Consider the following 21,677-nt stretch of genomic DNA (forward strand, 5'->3'; position numbering starts at 1 on the left):
TGGCCATGGTGGAGAGTTTGGAATCTGATTGATTGATTGCTTCTGTGGACAAGTGTCTTTTATACAGGTAACGAGCTGAGATTAGGAGCACTCCCTTTAAGAGAGTGCTCCTAATCTCAGCTCGTTACCTGTATGAAAGACACCTGGGAGCCAGAAATCTTGCTGATTGATAGGGGATCAAATACTTATTTCCCTCATTAACATGCAAATCAATTTATAACTTTTTTGAAATGCGTTTTTCTGGATTTTCTTGTTGTTATTCTGTCTCTCACTGCTAAAATACACCTACCATTAAAATTATAGACTGATCATTTCTTTGTCAGTGGGCAAACGTACAAAATCAGCAGGGGATCAAATACTTTTTTCCCTCACTGTATGTATGTATGTATGTATGTATGTATGTAAGTGTGTGTGTGTCTGTCTCTGTGTGAAAGTGTGTGTGTGTGTGTCTGTCTGTGAAAGTGATTGTGTGTGAAAGTGTGTGTGTCTGTCTGTCTGTCTGTGAAAGTGTGTGTGTGTGTGTGTGTGCGTGTGTCTGTCTGTGAAAGTGTGTGTTTGTGTGTGTATGGGTGTGACAGTGTGTATGAGTGTCTGTCATGTAACTCGCACATCTGTGAGGGCACCATTTTTGCAGAAAGAGATGTACACATTTTGGAGCAACATATGCTGCCATCCAGACATCGTCTTTTCCAGGGACGTACCTGCATTTTTCAGCAGGATAACGCCAAACCACATTCTGCCCAGATTTCAAGCGCATGGTTGCATAGGCAGAGAGTGCGGGTGCTAGCATGGCCTGCCTGCAGTCCTGACCTGTCTCCGAATTGAGAATGTGTGGCGCACTATGAAGTGCAAATTAAGACAACGAAGGCCCTGTGCAGTTGCGCAGCTGAGGAAATGCATAATGGATGAATGGGGGAAAATCCCGCTTGCTAAACTTAACCAAGTGGTGTCTTCAGTGCCCAAGTGCTTAATAAGTGTTATTAAAAGAAAAGGTGATGTTACATAGTGGTAAACAGTCGACTGTCCCAACTTTCTTGGTTTCTTTTCACTGCTAATGAGATGCTGTAGAGTGAGTTAGTTATATTGCTTTCAGGAGCTCTAATCGTATTGATGAGTTCATGCAGCATTTGTAATTGAATTTCAAAAAGAAATCTTTGCTGTCTGGCCTGTGTGTATGAGATGTACTCTGTCAATCTTTGGCTAACAACTGAAACATTGGTAGAACAGAAATGGCAACATAAAAAAGAAAAGTACATTTTAAAAGAGCACATTAAATAGGATGAATATACAGTTTTTTACAATCACTTTGTCACTAATTTCAGAACCTTGATGTCATTTTTCAAAACTCTAGACACAAAACTCAAAACGGTCATCACTTGTAACACAGGCTGTCCAATGTTCAAAACATTGCATTGTGCATTCATATCTTTAAAGAAACCTAGCACTTGCAGACTTGTTGGTTCAAATAACTCATTTATCATGAAATACCATAGTAACATAGTAACACAGAAGATACCGATAGTTTCACTGTGTAGTTGTTCGTACAATCATTAAATATTGTAGTACAAAATATGTGATACATGTTTCATTATGGTACTACACATAAATACATCACTGTAAAAGGACTAGTAGAGAGAATACTTCAGACACAGTGGAATCATTGAACAAAATCTGAAATGTATTGATGCAATACAATCAAATCACACCATAGGTTTCTTTGAATCCATGCAAAAATAATTAGCTACAAAAACGAACAAAACTACAGTAAAATGTCAACTGCAGTGTTCCTCACCTGGCTTAGTGTAAAAAGCAAAACAAAGGATTGATTACTGTACTTCTAAATTTCCATCAGCCCTGTGTTCAGGTTCAGGTTCTCACAACCATTTTTCACAAGAGGCATCTTGAAACTGAACATACCTGAACATACTCAGTCATCAGCTGCTTCACTCTGTCTGCATTTCTTTCAAAAGGCACACTATACTCTGTGCTACACATTGGTATGCAGTATACAGTCATTTGACAATTGAGAGTAGCCTAATGTTTAGTGCATGCTGAAGACTTGCCGCTTCTCAGTACGGACATTTCTGATGATTGAGGCCACAGTTGATCCTGAGTTGATTCTGAGGTTTGATTGAATCATTGTAGCTGCCTCAGTCATGGTCATGCCATGATTTACAACATGTTCTACAACTATTTCTCGGATTTCACTGGACACTATTTGCTGTTGCTGCCGCTGTCTGGTCCGTGGCCTTGTCCTCTACCACGTTCCCCCAACACCTCTCAAATGAGGCCCATGGCTGCCTCTCTGGGGAGGCCTAAGCCCTCCTCTATGACGAGGCCCACGACCACCTCTCAGAAGGGGTGCATGTCCCCTTCCATTCCTTTGACCACCACGTCTTCCTCCTCCCACTGCTTGACCTCTATTGTGACCTGGATGACCTGCCGGCTCCATGTTATCACTGTGTTGCTGGGGTGGATAGCACTCATTTCACTCGATACTCGTACCACAATGTGAAATCAATCATCAATAACCAGTTGGCAGTATTGGAAAAGCAATTACAAGGGCCTGCATACATACAGTAATGTCAAATCTGATGTGGAAGAACAATCATCTTCAACCAGGTTGGAGCGTTAGTTGCAATGCCTTTAATACACGCAGCGTGGAGAGGAACAGTGACTCAAGAAGATCCCAAAGTCGCTCTGCCTTCATTTTAACAGTCAGAGCTTTTATACACAAAAATCAAAGAGCTGGTTATAATCAGAAAGTCATTACTATGTTATCTTAAAAGTTAGCTAAGCAGAATTTATATCATTATAGGACAGAGTTCATAGATCAACACATGGATTAGGGAGCAGGCACTTCAATCATACTGTTTGACATTGTCTCCAAGATTCTCATCGTAAATAACAAGCAGAAATCAAACTACCTTCTGGCCTGACCTTCTAGCTTGACCTTATCTTTCTTAAGTATACAAGAGAGAAAAACAGGTATTAGAGAAAGAATTTCTAACTTTCCTTCCACACTGAAAACATGGTGTGGAAAAGTGCTACATGATGATGAATGATGATGAAATATTACATCCATAGATAATGTAGTCCAACTGGTTCATGCTCCTCGGTTATTGGTGTCAATGGATCTCATTATCCTGAAACTTTCATGATCGAAACATGGAATACTGTTCGTCAGTTTCCATAAAACTATGAATTAAGAGTAATGCAACAGTCACTTATCATTTTGAGCAGCTGTATCAATTGATAGTTAGATCTTTGTAATGAAATGAATAGACAGTGATCTCAGATGTAATGTGTGAATTGCATTTTGAAATGGTAATACTTTGATGTAAGTTGTGTCATTTTAGTTCAATGAACAAATGATCTGAGGTTGATGTGTATTGTATCCAAGCAATTGAAAAATGTGCATTTTGATCATCGGGTGTGAGTTTTGTGTCTAGAGTTTTGGAAAATGACATCAAGGTTCTGAAATGAGTGCCAAAGTGATTGTAAAAAAGTGTAATATCAGGGGACAGTGGCTATTACTGATCTGGCCTTCCGTGGCCTCTGTATTAATGTAACAGGTCACATTGTATGTGTACACTGATACTTGATAGTATAATATAGTACAAGTAAAAAACATACATAGGTATCATAGAAGTATTTTGCAGAAATGATTATGGATAGTTATCAAAATGGAGAGGAAATGCTAAATCCAGTCTCCCCAGGCTGAGCTTCTATTGCTACACCTGCTAAGTGGCTGCTGGCCCCACTATATGGATAGAGCCACACCAAGTACAAGAGTCTCCCCATTGCTATTTATATCTCCCTATCCAGTCTTCTATAGGTGTCAGGTATACAAGTGTGTGTGTGTGTGTGTGTGTGTGTCTGTCTGTCTGTCTGTCATGTAACTTGCACATCTGTTAGGGCACCATTAATGCAGAGATGTACACATATTGTTTATTTTCCATATATATGTATGTATGTATGTATGCATGTCCAATTGCTTTGACAATACAAATGCACTGAATTGAGACAGAGAGAGAGAGAGAGAGAGAGAGAGAGAGAGAGAGGTGCTAAGGCACATTTGTAACATAAATTAGGGAACATTTGAAACATGCTTAGGGAACATTCATAAGAACATAAGAACATAAGAACATAAGAAAGTTTACAAACGAGAGGAGGCCATTCGACCCATCATGCTCGTTTGGTGTCCATTAATATCTAAGTGATCCATGGATCCTATCCAGTCTATTTTTAAATGTTCCCAAACTTTCAGCTTCTACCACTTTCCATCTTGAATGCCTTGAAGCCCAATTTCCATTTGTTGTCCCCTGGTGCGTGTGTCCCTGCTGATCTGGAAAAGCTCCTCTGGTTTGAGGAACCTTTCATGATTTTGAAGACTTGGATCAAGTCCCCACGTAATCTCCTCTGTTCCAGGGTGAAAAGGTTCAGTTCCCTCAGTCTCTCCGAGTAGGACTTTCCCTTCAGACCTGGAATAAGTCTGGTTGCTCTCCTCTGAACTGTCTCTAAAGCAGCAATATCCTTCTTGAAGTGTGGTGCCCAGAACTGTACACAGTATTCCAGATGAGGTCTAGCGCATTGTACAGTCTTAACATTACTTCCCTTGTTTTAAATTCTACACTTTTGACGATATACCCTAGCATTCTATATGCCTTTTGTATTGCTTCCTCACATTGTTTGGATGGAGAAAGTGAATCCACATAGATTCCTAGGTCTTTCTCATGCATTACTTCATCTAGATCTGTACCTCCCATAGTGTAATTATAGTGGACATTTTTGTTTTACTGCATGTATTACCTTGCACTTGTCCACATTGAATTTCATTTGCCAGGTGTCAGCCCACAACTGAATTTATCTAAGTTCCTCTGAATAGCATGTGCTGCCAAGATTGTATCTGCTAAGCCACCTATTTTAGTATCATCTGCAAATTTGACAAGGTTGCTAAGTATCCCAGAGTCCAGATCATTAATATAGATTAGAAAAAGCAAAGGCCCTAGTACTGATCCCTGTGGAACTCCACTAACAACCTTACTCCAGTTAGAAGTGACTCCTCTAATCTGTTTCCTATACATCAACCAGTTCATAATCCATCTACTTACATGACCCTGAATGCCTACAGCTTCCAATTTGAGGATCAGTCTTTGGTGTGGAACCTTATCAAAAGCTTTTTGGAAATCTAAGTATATCATATCATATGCTTTCACGTGATCTACAGCTGCAGTTCCATGTTCAAAAAAATGTATTATGTTAGTAAGACATGATCTGCCTCGTCTAAACCCATGTTGACTATCTCCAAGAATATGGTTTTCATTGAGATGCTCCTCTATTTTCTGTCTAATCATTTTTTCCAACATTTTACAGGTGATGCAGGTGAGACTGATTGGTCTGTAATTTCCTGGCTCAGTTTTGTCCCCTTTCTTGTGGATTGGTATGAAATTTGCTGTCTTCCAGTCAGTGGGAACATCCCCTGTTCTAAGTGTCATTTGAAATAATCGAGTTAACGGCCTATACATAATTTCCCTCATTTCTTTAAGTACTGTTGGAAATATCCCATCTGGCCCAGGTGATTTGTTTGATTTTAATTCTGCTAGTCCCTTTAGTACCTCCTCCTCATTTATCCTGATCTCTCTTAGGGTTTGACTGGATTGATTGTCAACCTGTGGCATGTAATCTGTTTTTTCTTTTGTACAAACCTCTGTGAAATACTCATTTACAATATTTGCCACATCTTGTTCGTTTTCCAAGATACCTCCATTTTTGCCCTTTATCTGTTTCACCTCCTCCTTAATTGACCGCTTGCTGTTGTAATTTTGAAAAAAGCTCATTGCATTGGTTGTAGCTCCAAGAGCTATGTTTCTTTCTATTTCCCTCTTTGCTTTCCTGATCCCTTTCTTAAGATCTCTTTGCAGCTCAACATATTCTATGTATTTTGTTTCATCACCATCCCTTTTGTATGTGCTATACAACATTTTCTTCCTCTTTATATTTTTTTGCATGCCTCTGGTTTGTATGTATGTATGTATGTATGTATGTATGTGTGGAAGGAAAGTTAGAAATTCTTTTCTCACAACTGTTTTTCTCTCTTGTATACTTAAGAAAGATAAGGTCAAGCTAGAAGGTCAGGAGGCCATAAGGTAGTTTGATTTCTCTTTGTTATTTACAATGAGAACCTTGGAGACAATGTCAAACAGAATGACCTACGTGCCTGTTCCCTAATACCATGTATAGACCTATGAACTCTGTTCGATAATGATATATGTTCTGCTTAGTTAGCCTTTAAGATAACATAGTAATGACTTTCTAGCATGTATGTATGTATGTATATATATATATATATATATGTATGAATGTATGTATGTCCAATTGCTTTTGACAATACAAATGAATTGAGAGGGAGAGAGAGAGAGAGAGAGACAGACAGACAGACTGACAAACAGAAAAACAGACACACACACAAACACACACACACACAGAGCCAGCCAGTCCGCCAGCCAGCCAGCCAGCCAGCCAGCTCAGCGATGACATCACGAGCCTCTCTCAGCTGACTGCTATGACATCACAGAGCACGTACATTCCGTTGCTTGCCGTCTGTCAACCACTCAGTCACTGCCAGCCAGACTGGCTGGCTGGCTGGATGTGGGGGCTGCTTGCTGCTGCTGCGTACCTTAGCAAGCTTATTTGCTTGACCGGCCTTCCTACTCCTCTGCCCACATGCCCACCTATGCCTCTACTCCAAGATACTTATACAATAGAAAAACTATGGTAATAATAATATAGCCCAAGACAAAAAATATTAATCTTTCTAGACTGTATTAAAGTTCAGCACTTCGGAAAAATAGAATTATTTTGTATTTCAATAAAACACACACCCAACCAATGTAAATGTCACGGACGGTGTTAATTAGCTCCTTAATCACCATTACTTATTATATTTATATTTCACTTCACTTTATGCAATATGGCTTGTGTATTTTGTTTGGTTCTATATTGCCATTATTTTGTGTGTTGATTATCTTTCACTTTATTGTTTAATTTGTTATTCACTTAGTATTATTTTGATTGTTTGCACGCGTGCCTTATTATTTTTGTTTCTTCTTTCTTTCACAACTCACCTGGGTCCACCTGCACTCTTCACACGCGTCCCCACTTAATCACCCTGCCCTGGGAGAGGAGAGGATTATCTGCTGTAGTCCACTTTCCAATGTGGGAGGTCTCTGCGGCTCATATCTCATTCAATTATTTATTCATTTATCCTACATCAAGTTTATTTATTTTCCCACGTTTCATTCAATCACCATCAGAAGCTCTCTGTGCTAAAAGTGGCAGCACATTTGTCTCACACACATCAAACTCGCCTTTTCCTGCTTCCCAAGCCTTATCAACTTACTCAGACCCTCGTCAACTTACTCAAACCCTCTTCAACTTTGGTTAACATTGCTCTGCATTCTAACAGCTATTCTTTCTCCTATTCTTAATTTCTTACAAGAAATGTATTCAGGTTTTTTTATCAATATGTTTTATTTATATTTATACAGATGTCACTCCATTATTCGTTTATTGAAGTCATATATGTACCTAACAAAATATTAGCCAATAGGCCATTGATCTCAATAATGATTCCCATAATCCTAGGACACCTTCTCTTTTACTCTTCCTTTCCATTCTTACTTTTCTCCTGTAAAGCATTTTATATTACTTGAGCTTACTTATTCTATAGTTGAAATCTTATACTTCTGCGGTATCTTACCCTTTTCCTACATCACTCATCTTAAAACCATGGTCTACTTTGACTTTCATTTCAGGTATTATATGCTAGGCACCAATAACCAAACATTTTCTGAAAGACTGTAACATGTCACCAGACTGTTTACATTCTCCTGCTTTCACAGGCTGTCAGGGCTGCACCAGGCTCTCTTCTAGCCTTTCGTTTCCTTGAATTTGACTTTTGACAGAGCTTGTCCATAACATGATGTTTAACAAACAAATTCTGGTTCTTCTTGTGGAGACACCATGACTATTTATGTATTACTATTATTATCCATCTGTTTATTCAATGTATATTTTGGATTACTTTTCTTATAATAGTCTTTCTTTCTGATTTCTGATGCTTGAGGCACTCTGTATAGAGCCAAAGATCCTCATGAATATGATAAATCTGTTGTTACATTTTTAAATATAATTCTAAAATGATTGCCAAAACATAGACATTTACCTTATATCACCTTCAAACTATACATATTCATAAACACACAAAGCACATACACATTGATATCTAAAGATAATTCAGATATCCGATCTGTGGCATGTTTTATTGACCCTGCAGTGTCTCAAACAGCCCTTATAACTTATTATTTAAGCTTATGATTATTTAGAATAAAATGTCAAATAATCCCACTCGATTATTTCATTATTTCACTATCTCAGTTTTCTTGATCCATTGTGAAAAAGTTCTGTTATTTCCTCCTCATCTGTAGAGGCTACATTAGCCCACTCCCCGGTCTGATATTCTCGTAGTAACTGTATCCAAATGTTGGGCGGACATTTAGCCTTCACGATGATGTGTACATCGTGCGGGTGAAGGAGGTGAATAACCATCTTTTCATCTAGAATATCCCAAAAAGTTGTGTTACCCTGGTTTGGTTTTAATTTTGGGAGGGACGCCCATATCATTTCTTTTTCTCCTGGGGAGAAGGGGACATGAGTTTTAGTCGTATAGACTATTGATTGACCTTCCTCTTTACTCTGTCTAGTTTTGACTTGCATGGGTGCAGCTGGGACCGTTTTCAGAGCGGTCAGATCTGGATACAATGTATTATTATAACCAAAATCAGTGATTGATTTATATTCCGGATTATATGGGGGAGGAGCGCTAGCAAAACCTCCTTTTTCATATTCCCATGCTTTGCGATCTAAATCATCCCAATCGGGCCTGTCGTCCTCGGAGTGATCTGTGTCGCGACGCGCTCCTAACACGGCAGCACATCGCGCACCTACACCTTCACCTTTTCTGACCACTTTTCTTGCCCTTCTAATTTGCCTTGTAGTTCTATTAATTCTATCGTATTTTTCACAACTTCTTCTCTCAATTCACATTACTGTTTATGATGATCTTCCATTTCTGTTATTTTCTTTTCTTGATTCTCACCAACCTGACACAATATCACAATTCCTTTCTCTGTCTTATCTGGTTGTTGTTGCTTCCACCAGTCCCGGTGTTCCTTCGGAGACCAGTCTTTCTCCCAACTTCCTTCCAACATTTTCTTCTCTACATTCTGTTTTTTTATTTCTCAAAAAACCAATAATGCTGGTGTCACTCACTGTGACGATTTATCTGAAATATTACATTATTATATATTATATTATGTATATATATTATAATAAAAACAAACACTCCAGTAAGGTACGGACACCCGTACATGACACTGGCTAAGGTAAGGGAACCCATAAACAACCATAAGCACCCCCGGACCTAGGACAGACTGTAACTTGCTAACTTGCTAACTGTTTTGTTTGCTTCACATCGTTTGCTGCTAGTTGCATGCCAAACGAGTTCGTTCTGTCCAAAATATAAGCTTTTTTCTTCTAATAAACTCAATAAAAATACAGTGCGCTAGCAACTATTTCCCTTTCAAAAGTTGTAGTCCCGTTTCAGTTAAAACAAAATGTGTTCTTCAAACAAAGAAAATACTTGTGTTTCTTTTCCCTCTTTACCTGCTCTTATCACAAAGCTTCTCAACACAATCTCAGGTGCAGGTGCACTCTGCGCTATCCTTTGCCCGAGCTTTGTCCAGGAAAACTCACTGTAGCCATCTTAGTTCAACACGGGCTCTCCTTACCTGCGAGTCACACGGGTCCAGTTCACTTTGCAAGTGAACAGTCTCTTCTCAGAAACAATAAGGAAACTTGGAAAGAAACACAATCCCAGGTCGGTGTTAAAAAAAAGTTCTTTGTTTTCATATTAAAAGAAAACATTTGTATTTTCTCTGCACACTTCACAGCTCCAATTAGCACACTCAACTAATCCCTGCCCCCCTCAGAACCGTCACTAAAGAAAGGTACTCACAGTCATTTTAAATATGACATCCTGTAGTGTTTGTTTTCAAAATATGATCTTATTATCACTTGAACCAAATAAATCCTTTGACCCACTAATACCAAATTACAGTTATGGGGGCCACAGATGTGATTTGAAAATACGATCTTCCATGTCTTTCTGTTGTGTTTTGACCTGGAGATCTGTAATTGTCCAAGTGGCTACTGCACATGTACTTATTTAATGTTAAATGTGTTATTTAATTAGGCTTGGTTCTGGTGAGCATGTACAAGACGTCAGCTTTTTAAATAACTGTGTGTATTGGATCATACACATTTTAGAAATACTCTCTCAAACTTCCCGCATTGGTACCTTACCAGGGAGGTAGAAAACAGCAATAGCATTGAAAAAGTGTGATTGTAGTTCTGCTCTTCTGCAATATATTTCTACAATATCTTTAACATCTTCTTTAACATTGTTTTAAAGGCTGGGACCAATATGGTGGAATATCTCCAACACACGGACATTGAGAGACTCGACCCCTTTGTGCTGCTGCTCAGAGACCAACTCTCAGTTGTCTCTGAGTAGGCTATGGATCAACTTCCTTTCCTAATATGAAGGAGACCATGGATACAAAACCTATGAAAAACAGGTGATTATTGTTATTCTTCTCATTATAAACTACTTAATACATCTCTCCCATAAAGTACAACAGGATAGTGGTGACGTCATTCAGGATTGGATTGCCATTGGTCAAAAGCCCTCTGAGAGAAATTGTGTGGCGACACTCCACACTCTTAGAAGAAATTGTTCTGCACAGAACCATAAAGGGTTCCTCGAGTAATCGCTCTGGTGGATCCCTTTATGGTTCTATGTAGAACCCCTTCAAAGGGGTTACATGAAGAACCCCCAAACATAGCGTTCTACACAGAACCATTCGTTTTAAAATGTTATATATAGAACCCATTCAAAAGGGGGACACATGCTATACCTGAATTTGTTTTCCAAATACAATCTTTAAAAAATGTATGAGTTCATATATACAAACACACATACACAACGTAAAAATCGCACTACTAGTGAAGTAACTTCATTTACATAATATGCCACAACTCCTCAATTTGGAACGCAAAAACAAGACATCTGATGTAAAAGTGTAAACTAATTACGAACAGCACTTTTGATTTTTATCTTCAATTCAGGGGCTACTTATTCGAACAGTAAACTGTATTCTCTCTTCAGAGTGACTGGAATGTTTTTGCCTACATTCAACTTAAATATGAAAGTTTCCAAAAACGGCATAGTTTTCTTTAAGGCTATTCAATGCCAAACACAAAATTTTCTCTGCTTTCAGTGCTTGTCCTTCAGCACAATTACACAGGTTCATGATGTTCTCATTTCAATACATTGTTTTCTTATTTAAACTATTTGACTTTGAGCTTACATTGAGAATAAAATCACTTTTGCAAGTAAAACCTGGCCAAGAAAGGAAGCAGCACTACAATAAAACAATACACAGAATACAAAGCAGTTCCTTCAAAAGTGAAAGTGATAAAGAGTGATGTCTGTCAGTAAATTACGTTGAGATACATATTGGTTATTTTGAATTAGGAGTCCAACTTCAATAACTTCTATTAACAAGCCAAAATACAGATCAGAATTACGGGTAATTGAAAATAATATGTAGCGCCTAGGTAAGCTTGGATGTGTTCAGAGAAACACTACAAACGGACCTTCCTCACACCCGTCTTGTTGAGGTGGACGTGGTCATACAGGTGATGTGGCTGGATGTCTCAGTGGTGTGCCAGGTGGACGTTGGGGAGGAGGGCACATCTTCGGGACACTTCTGCGTTGATGGCCTGGATGATGTGCAGGGGCACGTCTGTGCGGGGCAGCAGTGTGGAGATGGTGATTTTGGCAGTTGGGAATTCCTCTGTGGCTTTCGTTGCTACCTGTCTCAGGGCTGAGGCCACATCGCCCCTGCGGGCACTCAGGTCGTTAGTGCCGGTGTGGATGAGGATGTGTTTGACTTGGCAAAGCCTCCTCTTGGAGAGCAGCTCCAGGGCTCTCTGTGCTGTGGAGCACCAAAGCTTTTTCACTTTTCGCCCAGGGAAGAGGCGCCTCTCAACCAGGAACTTCCCATTGGATTCGCTCAGAATGACCACCTCTGCGTTGACCTGCCACTCCGGGTTTGCGTCGGGAGTGGTGGGGGCAGCGGGTGTGTTTTGGGGGAGTGGCGTTTCAGGGGGTTGTGTATTAGTGGCAGGTCTGGTGATAGTGGGTGTGTCAGGAGTGGTGGGGAGTGTGGGTGGATCAGTGGGTGCGTCAGGGGTTGGAGGTGTTGTGGGGTCAGTGCAGTGCAGTCTCTGTGCTCCAGTGATGTGTAGCTCCTCTCTTAGCTCCTCCAGCTGGCTCTGCAGGCTCCTTAGCTGGCTGTGCTGGGGTGTCCTGGTCAGCTCCTCCCTCGCTCTGCGCAGCTCCGTCCTCAGGGTTTGGCTCTGCTCCTCCAGGTCTCTCACTGCTGCTCTCAGCTCATGGATCTCAGCCTTGTGCTGCATCTTTAGTCTGTGCATCTCATCCCGGAGCTGATCGCACAAGGAGGTCTGGGCCAGGGTGCTCAAGGTCTGCTCCCTGAACTCCGCAAACTCCAGCTCCAGCACTGATAGGCATTCCTTTAGTGTTTTAATGTTGCTGGAGAGTTTTGGGGAGACAGGGGGGCAGTCTGTGGGAGATGGGGCACTGTCTGGCTCCGTGTGGCTGGGGGCAGACTGCAGGGTGGCCGGCTCTGGCTCTTGTTTCTCTACCTCAGTCTGCTGCTTTGAGGTGTGGAAGCCGAGAGCTAATTGGTCCAGGCTGCTCTCGCTGCCCTGCACCATGATGGTCCCGTTGTGGTATACATTAAAAGTGAGCAGTGTCTTTCTCTACCAGCACTGAGATCTGCCTGCCTCTGCTAATGCCCCTCTTGTTGTTATTGGGGTATGTCTGGCACAGGGTTTTGTGAAAGGCGCTGTAGAACAGTAGATTGTTCTTGACCCTGTTTTCTCCTTTACCGGTGTAGTCTAGGATGAGGGTCTCAGGAGATGCTCTCATCACAGCTTGTTTGTAGTCCTTCTTAGCCTGTGCAGAGCGAATGTCTTCAGGGTATCGGATTTCAAAAGGCAGCTCTGCAGTCAGACTGCTGTTCGATAGATTTGTATCAGTCTCAGTGGCAGTTGGGCTCTCTCCTACTGTCACTCTATTCAAATCGGAGCTCTGCATTTTCATTGGCTGAGTCAACTACTGAGAATGCTTATTTATTTTATTAATACATATTTTTTTGTTTAATTATTTGTCTCTTACCTCCAATTCTTGTCTTCAGCTTTTCTTTTCTGACTTTTCTTCCTGAACTGTCTCTGCTTTCTTCTTTTTGTGTTTCTCTTAAAATTATTATTTTTTGAATACTTTTTCTTCTGAATTTCTATTCCATGTCTTCTGTGTATGTTTATAGTGCTATATATTCATTTGTAAATCACAAATTAAATCCGCTTATGTATAAAAACAAATGTTTTTTAGGAGCTCATATTCCTCCCTCTCTCTCTCTCTCTCTCTCTCTCTCTCAATTAATTTCATTTGTATTGTCAAAGCAATTGGACATACATACACATACATACATATACACTCACCTAAAGGATTATTAGGAACACCTGTTCAATTTCTCATTAATGCAATTATCTAATCAACCAATCACATGGCAGTTGCTTCAATGCATTTAGGGGTGTGGTCCTGGTCAAGACAATCTCCTGAACTCCAAACTGAATGTCTGAATGGGAATGAAAGGTGATTTAAGCAATTTTGAGCGTGGCATGGTTGTTGGTGCCAGACGGGCCGGTCTGAGTATTTCACAATCTGCTCAGTTACTGGGATTTTCACGCACAACCATTTCTAGGGTTTACAAAGAATGGTGTGAAAAGGGAAAAACATCCAGTATGCGGCAGTCCTGTGGGCGAAAATGCCTTGTTGATGCTAGAGCTCAGAGGAGAATGGGCCGACTCGATTCAAGCTGATAGAAGAGCAACTTTGACTGAAATAACCACTCGCTACAACCGAGGTATGCAGCAAAGCATTTGTGATGCCACAACACGTACAACCTTGAGGCGGATGGGCTACAACAGCAGAAGACCCCACTGGGTACCACTCATCTCCACTACAAATAGGAAAAAGAGGTGAGACATTCAGATGGTAGAGTCAGAATTTGGCGTAAACAGAATGAGAACATGGATCCATCATGTCTTGTTACCACTGTGCAGGCTGGTGGTGGTGGTGTAATGGTGTGGGGGATGTCTTCTTGGCACACTTTAGGCCCCTTAGTGCCAATTGGGCATCGTTTAAATGCTACGGCCTACCTGAGCATTGTTTCTGACCATGTCCATCCCTTTTTGACCACCATGTACCCATCCTCTGATGGCTACTTCCAGCAGGATAATGCACCATGTCACAAAGGTCGAATCATTTCAAATTGGTTTCTTGAACATGACAATGAGTTCACTGTACTAAACTGGCCCCCACAGTCACCAGATCTCAACCCAATAGAGCATCTTTGGGATGTGGTGGAACGGGAGCTTCGTGCCCTGGATGTGCATCCCACAAATCTCCATCAACTGCAAGATGCTATCCTATCAATATGGGCCAACATTTCTAAAGAATGCTTTCAGCACCTTGTTGAATCAATGCCACGTAGAATTAAAGCAGTTCTGAAGGCGAAAGGGGGTCAAACACAGTATTAGTATGGTGTTCCTAATAATCCTTTAGGTGAGTTCATCGTAGCTCTTAATACTCTCTTTCAGTCTGGAGGAGATATTATTGAAGAATTGTACACGTACCCGGCTACTTTCAACAGCCTTTGCTGCACTGATATTTTTCCTTCCATTTTTCTTATTTTTTTTTTTTTTTGCTGGAAGTTCCGTCTATACCCACCAGCCTAAAGAGACATCATGCAGCCAGCCCTCTTGGCTTTCGGCCACACCGTCCTGAACGCGCACGATATCGTCAGATCTCTGAAGCTAAACGGGGCAGGGCCTGGTCAGTACTTAGATGGGAGACCTCCTGGAAATACCTGGTGCTGCAAGCTTTTTACGTCTCCTGTGAAACTTCATCGTAGCTCTTAATACTCTCTTTCTGTCTGGAGCAGATATAATTGAAGTATTGTACACGTACCCGGCTACTTTCAACACCCTTTCCTGCACTGATATTTTTCCCTCCATTTTTCTTTTTTTTTTTTGCTGGAAGTTCCGTCAATACCCGCCAACCTTTAAGAGACATCATGCAGCCAGGCCTCTCGGCTTGTGGCCACACCGTCCTGAATGCGCCCGATCTCGTAAGATCTCGGAAGCTAAACGGGGCAGGGCCTGGTCAGTACTTGGATGGCTGACCTCCTAGAAATACCAGGTGCTGCAAGCTTTTTACGTCTCCTGGGTAACTTCATCGTAGCTCTTAATACTCTCTTTCTGTCTGCAGGAGATATAATTGAAGAATTGTACACGTACCCGGCTACTTTCAACACCCTTTGCTGCACTGGTATTTCTCCCTCCATTTCTCTTTTTTTTTTTTGCTGGATGTTCCGTCAAAACCCGCCAACCATTAAGAGACATCATGCAGCCCGGCCTCTTGGCTTGCAGCCACACCGTCCTGAACGCCCCCGATCTCATCAGATCTTGGAATTTAAACGGGGCAGGGCCTGGTCAGTACTTGGATGGGTGACCTCCTGGAAATGCCAGGTGCTGCAAGCTTTTTACGTCTCCTGGGTAACTTCATCGTAGCTCTTAATTCTCTCTTTCTGTCTGGAGGAGATATAATTGAAGAATTGTACATGTACCCGGCTACTTTCAACAGCCTTTGCTGCACTGATATTTTTCCCTCCATTTTTCTTTTTTTTTTTTTTTTTTTTGCTGGAAGTTCCGTCAATACCCGCCAGCCTTTAAGAGACATCATGCAGCCCGGCCTCTTGGCTTGCAGCCACACCGTCCTGAACGCCCCCGATCTCATCAGATCTTGGAATTTAAACGGGGCAGGGCCTGGTCAGTACTTGGATGGGAGACCTCCAGGAAATACCTGGTGCTGCAAGCTTTTTACGTCTCCTGGGAAACTTCATCGTAGCTCTTAATACTCTCTATCTGTCTGGAGGTGTTATAATTGAGGAATTGTACACGTACCCGGCTACTTTCATCAGCCTTTGCTGCACTGGTATTTTTCCCTCTATTTTTTTTTTTTTTTTTTGCTGGCAGTTCCGTCAATACCCGCCAGCCTTTAAGAGACATCATGCAGCCAGGCGTCTCGGCTTGCAGCCACACCATCCTGAACGCGCCCGATCTCGTCAGATCTCGGAAGCTAAACGGGGCAGGGCCTGGTCAGTACTTGGATTGGAGACCTCCTGGAAATACCAGGTGCTGCAAGCTTTTCACGTCTGCTGGGTAAGTTTATCGTAGCTCTTAGTACTCTCTTTCAGTATGGAGGAGATATTATTGAAGAATTCTACACGTACCCGGCTACTTTCAACACCCTTTGCTGCACTGATATTTTTCCCTCCATTTTTCTTTTTTCTTTTTTATTTTGCTGGAAGTTCCGTCAATACCCTCCAGCCTTTAAGAGACATCATGCAGCCAGGCCTCTTGGCTTGAGGCCACACCGTCCTGAACGCGCCCGATCTCATCAGATCTCGGAAGCAAAACGTGGCAGGTCCTGGTCAGTACTTGGATGGGTGACCTCCTGGAAATACCAGGTGCTGCTAGCTTTTTCGTCTCCTGGGTAACTTCATCGTAGCTCTTAATACTCTCTTTCTGTCTGGAGGAGATATAATTGAAGTATTGTACACGTACCCAGCTACTGTCAACACCCTTTGCTGCACTGATATTATTCCATCCATTTTTCTTTTTTTTTTTTTTTTTTTTTTTTTTTTTTGCTGGAAGTACCGTCAATACCCGCCAACCTTTAAGAGACATCATGCAGCCAGGCCTCTCGGCTTGTGGCCACACTGTCCTGAATGCGCCCGATCTCGTCTGATCTCGGAAGCTAAACGGGGCAGGGCCTGGTCAGTACTTTGATGGGAGACCTCCTAGAAATACCAGGTGCTGCAAGCTTTTTACGTCTCCTGGGTAACTTCATCGTAGCTCTTAATACTCTCTTTCTGCCTGCAGGAAATATAATTGAAGAATTGTACACGTACCCGGCTACTTTCAACACCCTTTGCTGCACTGATATTTTTCCATCCATTTTTCTTTTTTTTTTTTTTGCTGGAAGTTCCGTCAATACCCGCCAACCTTTAAGAGACATCATGCAGCCAGGCCTCTCGGCTTGCGGCCACACCGTCCTGAACGCGCCCGATCTCGTCAGATCTCGGAAGCTAAACGGGGCAGGACCTGGTCAGTACTTGAATGTGAGACCTCCTGGAAATACCTGGTGCTGCAAGCTTTTACGTCTCCTGGGTAACTTTATCGTAGCTCTTAATACTCTCTATCTGTCTGGAGGAGATATAATTGAAGGATTGTACACGTACCCGGCTACCTTCAACACGCTTTGCTGCACTGATATTTTTCCCTCCATTTTTCTTTTTTCTTTTGTTTTTTGCTGGAAGTTCCATCAATACCCTCCAGCCTTAAAGAGACATCATGCAGCCGGGCCTCTCGGCTTTCGGCCACACCGTCCTGAACGCGCATGATATCGTCAGATCTCGGAAGCTAAACGGAGCAGGACCTGGTCAGTACTTGAATGTGAGACCTCCTGGAAATACCAGGTGCTGCAAGCTTTTACGTCTCCTGGGTAACTTTATCGTAGCTCTTAATACTCTCTTTCAGTCTGCAGGAGATATAATTGAAGAATTGTACACGTACCCGGCTTCTTTCAACACCCTTTCCTGCACTGATATTTTTCCCTCCATTTTTCTATTTTTTTTTTTTTTTTTTTTTTTGCTGGAAGTTCCGTCAATACCCGCCAACCTTTAAGAGACATCATGCAGCCAGGCCTTTCGGCTTGTGGCCACACCGTCCTGAATGCGCCCGATCTCGTCAGATCTCGGAAGCTAAACGGGGCAGGGCCTGGTCAGTACTTGGATGGGAGACCTCCTAGAAATACCAGGTGCTGCAAGCTTTTTACGTCTCCTGGATAACTTCATCGTAGCTCTAAATACTCTCTTTCTGTCTCCATGAGATATAATTGAAGAATTAAACACGTACCCGGCTACTTTCAACACCCTTTCCTGCACTGATATTTTTCCCTCCATTTTTCTATTTTTTTTTTTTTTTTTTTGCTGGAAATTCCGTCAATACCCGCCAGCCTTTAAGAGACATCATGCAGCCAGGCATCTCGGCTTGCGGCCACACCATCCTGAACGCGCCCGATCTCGTCAGATCTCGGAAGCTAAACGGGGCAGGACCTGGTCAGTACATGAATGTGAGACCTCCTGGAAATACCTGGTGCTGCAAGCTTTTATGTGTCCTGGGTAACTTTATCGTAGCTCTTAATACTCTCTATCTGTCTGGAGGAGATATAATTGAAGTATTGTACACGTACCCAGCTACTGTCAACACCATTTGCTGCACTGATATTTTTCCATCCATTTTTCTTTTTTCTTTTTTTATTTTATTTTTTTGCTGGAAGTTCCGTCAATACCCGCCAGCCTTTAAGAGACATCATGCAGCCAGGCATCTTGGCTTGCGGCCACACCATCCTGAACGCGCCCGATCTTGTCAGATCTCGGAAGCTAAACGGGGCAGGGCCTGGTCAGTACTTGGATGGGAGACCTCCTAGAAATACCAGGTGCTGCAAGCTTTTTACGTCTCCTGGGTAACTTCATCGTAGCTCTTAATACTCTCTTTCTGTCTCCAGGAGATATAATTGAAGAATTGTACACGTACCCGGCTACTTTCAACACCCTTTGCTGCACTGGTATATTTCCCTCTATTTTTCTTTTTTTTTTTTGCTGGCAGTTCCGTCAATACCCGCCAGCCTTTAAGAGACATCATGCAGCCAGGCATCTTGGCTTGCGGCCACACCATCCTGAACGCGCCCGATCTCGTCAGATCTCGGAAGCTAAACGGGGCAGGGCCTGGTCAGTACTTGGATGGGTGACCTCCTGGAAATACCAGGTGCTGCAAGCTTTTTACGTCTCCTGGGTAACTTCATCGTAGCTCTTAATACTCTCTTTCTGTCTCCAGGAGATATAATTGAAGAATTGTACACGTACCCGGCTACTTTCAACACCCTTTCCTGCACTGATATTTTTCCCTCCATTTTTCATTTTTTTTTTTTTTTTTCTTGCTGGAAATTCCGTCAATACCCGCCAGCCTTTAAGAGACATCATGCAGCCAGACATCTTGGCTTGCGGCCACACCATCCTGAACGCGCCCGATCTCGTCAGATCTCGGAAGCTAAACGGGGCAGGACCTGGTTAGTACATGAATGTGAGACCTCCTGGAAATACCTAGTGCTGCAAGCTTTTACGTCTCCTGGGTAACTTTATCGTAGCTCTTAATACTCTCTATCTGTCTGGAGGAGATATAATTGAAGAATTGTACATGTACCCGGCTACTTTCAACACCCTTTGCTGCACTGATATTTTTCCCTCCCTTTTTCTATTTTTTTTTTTTTTTTTTTTGCTGGAAGTTCCGTCAATACTTGCCAGCCTTTAAGAGACATCATGCAGCCAGGTCTCTTGGCTTGTGGCCACACCGTCCTGAACGCGCCTGATCTCATCATATCTCGGAAGCTAAACGGGGCAGGGTCTGGTCAGTACTTGGTTGGGTGACCTCCTGGAAATACCAGGTGCTGCAAGCTTTTTACGTCTCCTGGGTAACTTCATCGTAGCTCTTAATACTCTCTTTCTGCCTGCAGGAGATATAATTGAAGAATTGTACACATACCCGGCTACTTTCAACACCCTTTGCTGCACTGGTATTTCTCCCTCCATTTCTCTTTTTTTTTTTTGCTGGATGTTCCGTCAAAACCCGCCAACCATTAAGAGACATCATGCAGCCCGGCCTCTTGGCTTGCAGCCACACCGTCCTGAACGCCCCCGATCTCATCAGATCTTGGAATTTAAACGGGGCAGGGCCTGGTCAGTACTTGGATGGGAGACCTCCAGGAAATACCTGGTGCTGCAAGCTTTTTACGTCTCCTGGGAAACTTCATCGTAGCTCTTAATACTCTCTATCTGTCTGGAGGTGTTATAATTGAGGAATTGTACACGTACCCGGCTACTTTCATCAGCCTTTGCTGCACTGGTATTTTTCCCTCTATTTTTTTTTTTTTTTTTTTGCTGGCAGTTCCGTCAATACCCGCCAGCCTTTAAGAGACATCATGCAGCCCGGCCTCTTGGCTTGCAGCCACACCGTCCTGAACGCCCCCGATCTCATCAGATCTTGGAATTTAAACGGGGCAGGGCCTGGTCAGTACTTGGATGGGAGACCTCCAGGAAATACCTGGTGCTGCAAGCTTTTTACGTCTCCTCGGAAACTTCATCGTAGCTCTTAATACTCTCTATCTGTCTGGAGGTGTTATAATTGAGGAATTGTACACGTACCCGGCTACTTTCATCAGCCTTTGCTGCACTGGTATTTTTCCCTCTATTTTTTTTTTTTTTTTTTGCTGGCAGTTCCGTCAATACCCGCCAGCCTTTAAGAGACATCATGCAGCCAGGCGTCTCGGCTTGCGGCCACACCATCCTGAACGCGCCCGATTTCGTCAAATCTCGGAAGCTAAACGGGGCAGGGCCTGGTCAGTACTTGGATGGGAGACCTCCTGGAAATACCAGGTGCTGCAAGCTTTTCACGTCTGCTGGGTAAGTTTATCGTAGCTCTTAATACTCTCTTTCTGTCTGGAGGAGATATAATTGAAGTATTGTACACGTACCCGGCTACTTTCAACACCCATTGTTGCACTGATGTTTTTCCCTCCATTTTTCTTTTTTTTTTTTTTTTTTGCTGGAAGTTCCGTCAATACCTGCCAACCATTAAGACACATCATGCAGCCAGGCCTCTCGGCTTGCGGCCACACCGCCCTGAACACCCCCAATCTCGTCAGACCTCGGAAGCTGAACGGGGCAGGGCCTGTTCAGTACTTGCATGGGAGACCTGCTGGAAATAAAAGGTGCTGCAAGCATCTTACGTCTCCTGAGTAACTTCACCGTAGCTCTTAATACTCTCTTTCTGTCTGGAAGAGATATAATTGAAGAATTGTACACGTACCCGGCTACTTTCAACACCCTTTGCTGCACTGATATTTTTCCCTCCATTGTTCTTTTTTCTTTTTTTTTTGCTGGAAGTTCCGTCAATACCGTCCAGCCTTTAAAAGACATCATGCAGCCAGGCCTCTTGGCTTGCGGACACATTGTCCTGAACGCGCCCGATCTCATCAGATCTCGGAAGCTAAACGGGCCAGGGCCTGGTCAGTACTTGAATGTGAGAACTCCTGGAAATACCTTGTGCTGCAAGCTTTTTACGTCTCCTTGGGTAACTTTATCGTAGCTCTTCATTCTCTCTATCTGTCTGGAGGAGATATAATTGAAGTATTGTACACGTACCCGGCTACATACAACACCCTTTGCTGCACTGATATGTTTCCCTCCATTTTTTTTTTTTTGCTGGAAGTTCCGTCAATATCC

The 21,677-nt window shown here is 42.5% G+C and overlaps 6 non-coding genes and 13 pseudogenes across 6 annotated transcripts; all 19 read left to right on the forward strand.

Moving 5' to 3' along the window:
* The first annotated feature begins 15,036 nt into the window (after positions 1-15,036).
* Positions 15,037-15,155, forward strand: LOC136742883 (uncharacterized; annotated as a pseudogene).
* Positions 15,156-15,365: 210 nt separating this feature from the next.
* On the forward strand, positions 15,366-15,484 carry LOC136742668 (uncharacterized; annotated as a pseudogene).
* Positions 15,485-15,694: 210 nt separating this feature from the next.
* Positions 15,695-15,813, forward strand: LOC136742673 (uncharacterized; annotated as a pseudogene).
* A 218-nt stretch (positions 15,814-16,031) lies between these two features.
* Positions 16,032-16,150, forward strand: LOC136742696 (uncharacterized; annotated as a pseudogene).
* Positions 16,151-16,360: 210 nt separating this feature from the next.
* LOC136742633 (5S ribosomal RNA) lies at positions 16,361-16,479 on the forward strand. Its single transcript, XR_010815004.1, has one exon. It is a non-coding gene; the product is annotated as a 5S ribosomal RNA (ribosomal RNA).
* A 216-nt stretch (positions 16,480-16,695) lies between these two features.
* On the forward strand, positions 16,696-16,814 carry LOC136742781 (uncharacterized; annotated as a pseudogene).
* Positions 16,815-17,041: 227 nt separating this feature from the next.
* LOC136742648 (5S ribosomal RNA) lies at positions 17,042-17,160 on the forward strand. The gene has a single exon (XR_010815019.1). It is a non-coding gene; the product is annotated as a 5S ribosomal RNA (ribosomal RNA).
* A 212-nt stretch (positions 17,161-17,372) lies between these two features.
* Positions 17,373-17,491, forward strand: LOC136742689 (uncharacterized; annotated as a pseudogene).
* A 556-nt stretch (positions 17,492-18,047) lies between these two features.
* LOC136742878 (5S ribosomal RNA) lies at positions 18,048-18,166 on the forward strand. The gene has a single exon (XR_010815058.1). It is a non-coding gene; the product is annotated as a 5S ribosomal RNA (ribosomal RNA).
* A 219-nt stretch (positions 18,167-18,385) lies between these two features.
* On the forward strand, positions 18,386-18,504 carry LOC136742747 (uncharacterized; annotated as a pseudogene).
* Positions 18,505-18,728: 224 nt separating this feature from the next.
* LOC136742630 (5S ribosomal RNA) lies at positions 18,729-18,847 on the forward strand. The gene has a single exon (XR_010815001.1). It is a non-coding gene; the product is annotated as a 5S ribosomal RNA (ribosomal RNA).
* Positions 18,848-19,057: 210 nt separating this feature from the next.
* On the forward strand, positions 19,058-19,176 carry LOC136742732 (5S ribosomal RNA). The gene has a single exon (XR_010815042.1). It is a non-coding gene; the product is annotated as a 5S ribosomal RNA (ribosomal RNA).
* A 219-nt stretch (positions 19,177-19,395) lies between these two features.
* LOC136742780 (uncharacterized) lies at positions 19,396-19,514 on the forward strand (annotated as a pseudogene).
* Positions 19,515-19,733: 219 nt separating this feature from the next.
* Positions 19,734-19,852, forward strand: LOC136742757 (uncharacterized; annotated as a pseudogene).
* Positions 19,853-20,062: 210 nt separating this feature from the next.
* On the forward strand, positions 20,063-20,181 carry LOC136742697 (uncharacterized; annotated as a pseudogene).
* Positions 20,182-20,392: 211 nt separating this feature from the next.
* On the forward strand, positions 20,393-20,511 carry LOC136742698 (uncharacterized; annotated as a pseudogene).
* A 210-nt stretch (positions 20,512-20,721) lies between these two features.
* On the forward strand, positions 20,722-20,840 carry LOC136742806 (5S ribosomal RNA). Its single transcript, XR_010815049.1, has one exon. It is a non-coding gene; the product is annotated as a 5S ribosomal RNA (ribosomal RNA).
* Positions 20,841-21,056: 216 nt separating this feature from the next.
* LOC136742889 (uncharacterized) lies at positions 21,057-21,175 on the forward strand (annotated as a pseudogene).
* Positions 21,176-21,390: 215 nt separating this feature from the next.
* On the forward strand, positions 21,391-21,509 carry LOC136742840 (uncharacterized; annotated as a pseudogene).
* The last annotated feature ends 168 nt before the right edge of the window (positions 21,510-21,677 follow it).

Source organism: Amia ocellicauda, unplaced genomic scaffold, assembly GCF_036373705.1.
Source record: "Amia ocellicauda isolate fAmiCal2 unplaced genomic scaffold, fAmiCal2.hap1 HAP1_SCAFFOLD_75, whole genome shotgun sequence".
Taxonomy (NCBI): domain Eukaryota; kingdom Metazoa; phylum Chordata; class Actinopteri; order Amiiformes; family Amiidae; genus Amia; species Amia ocellicauda.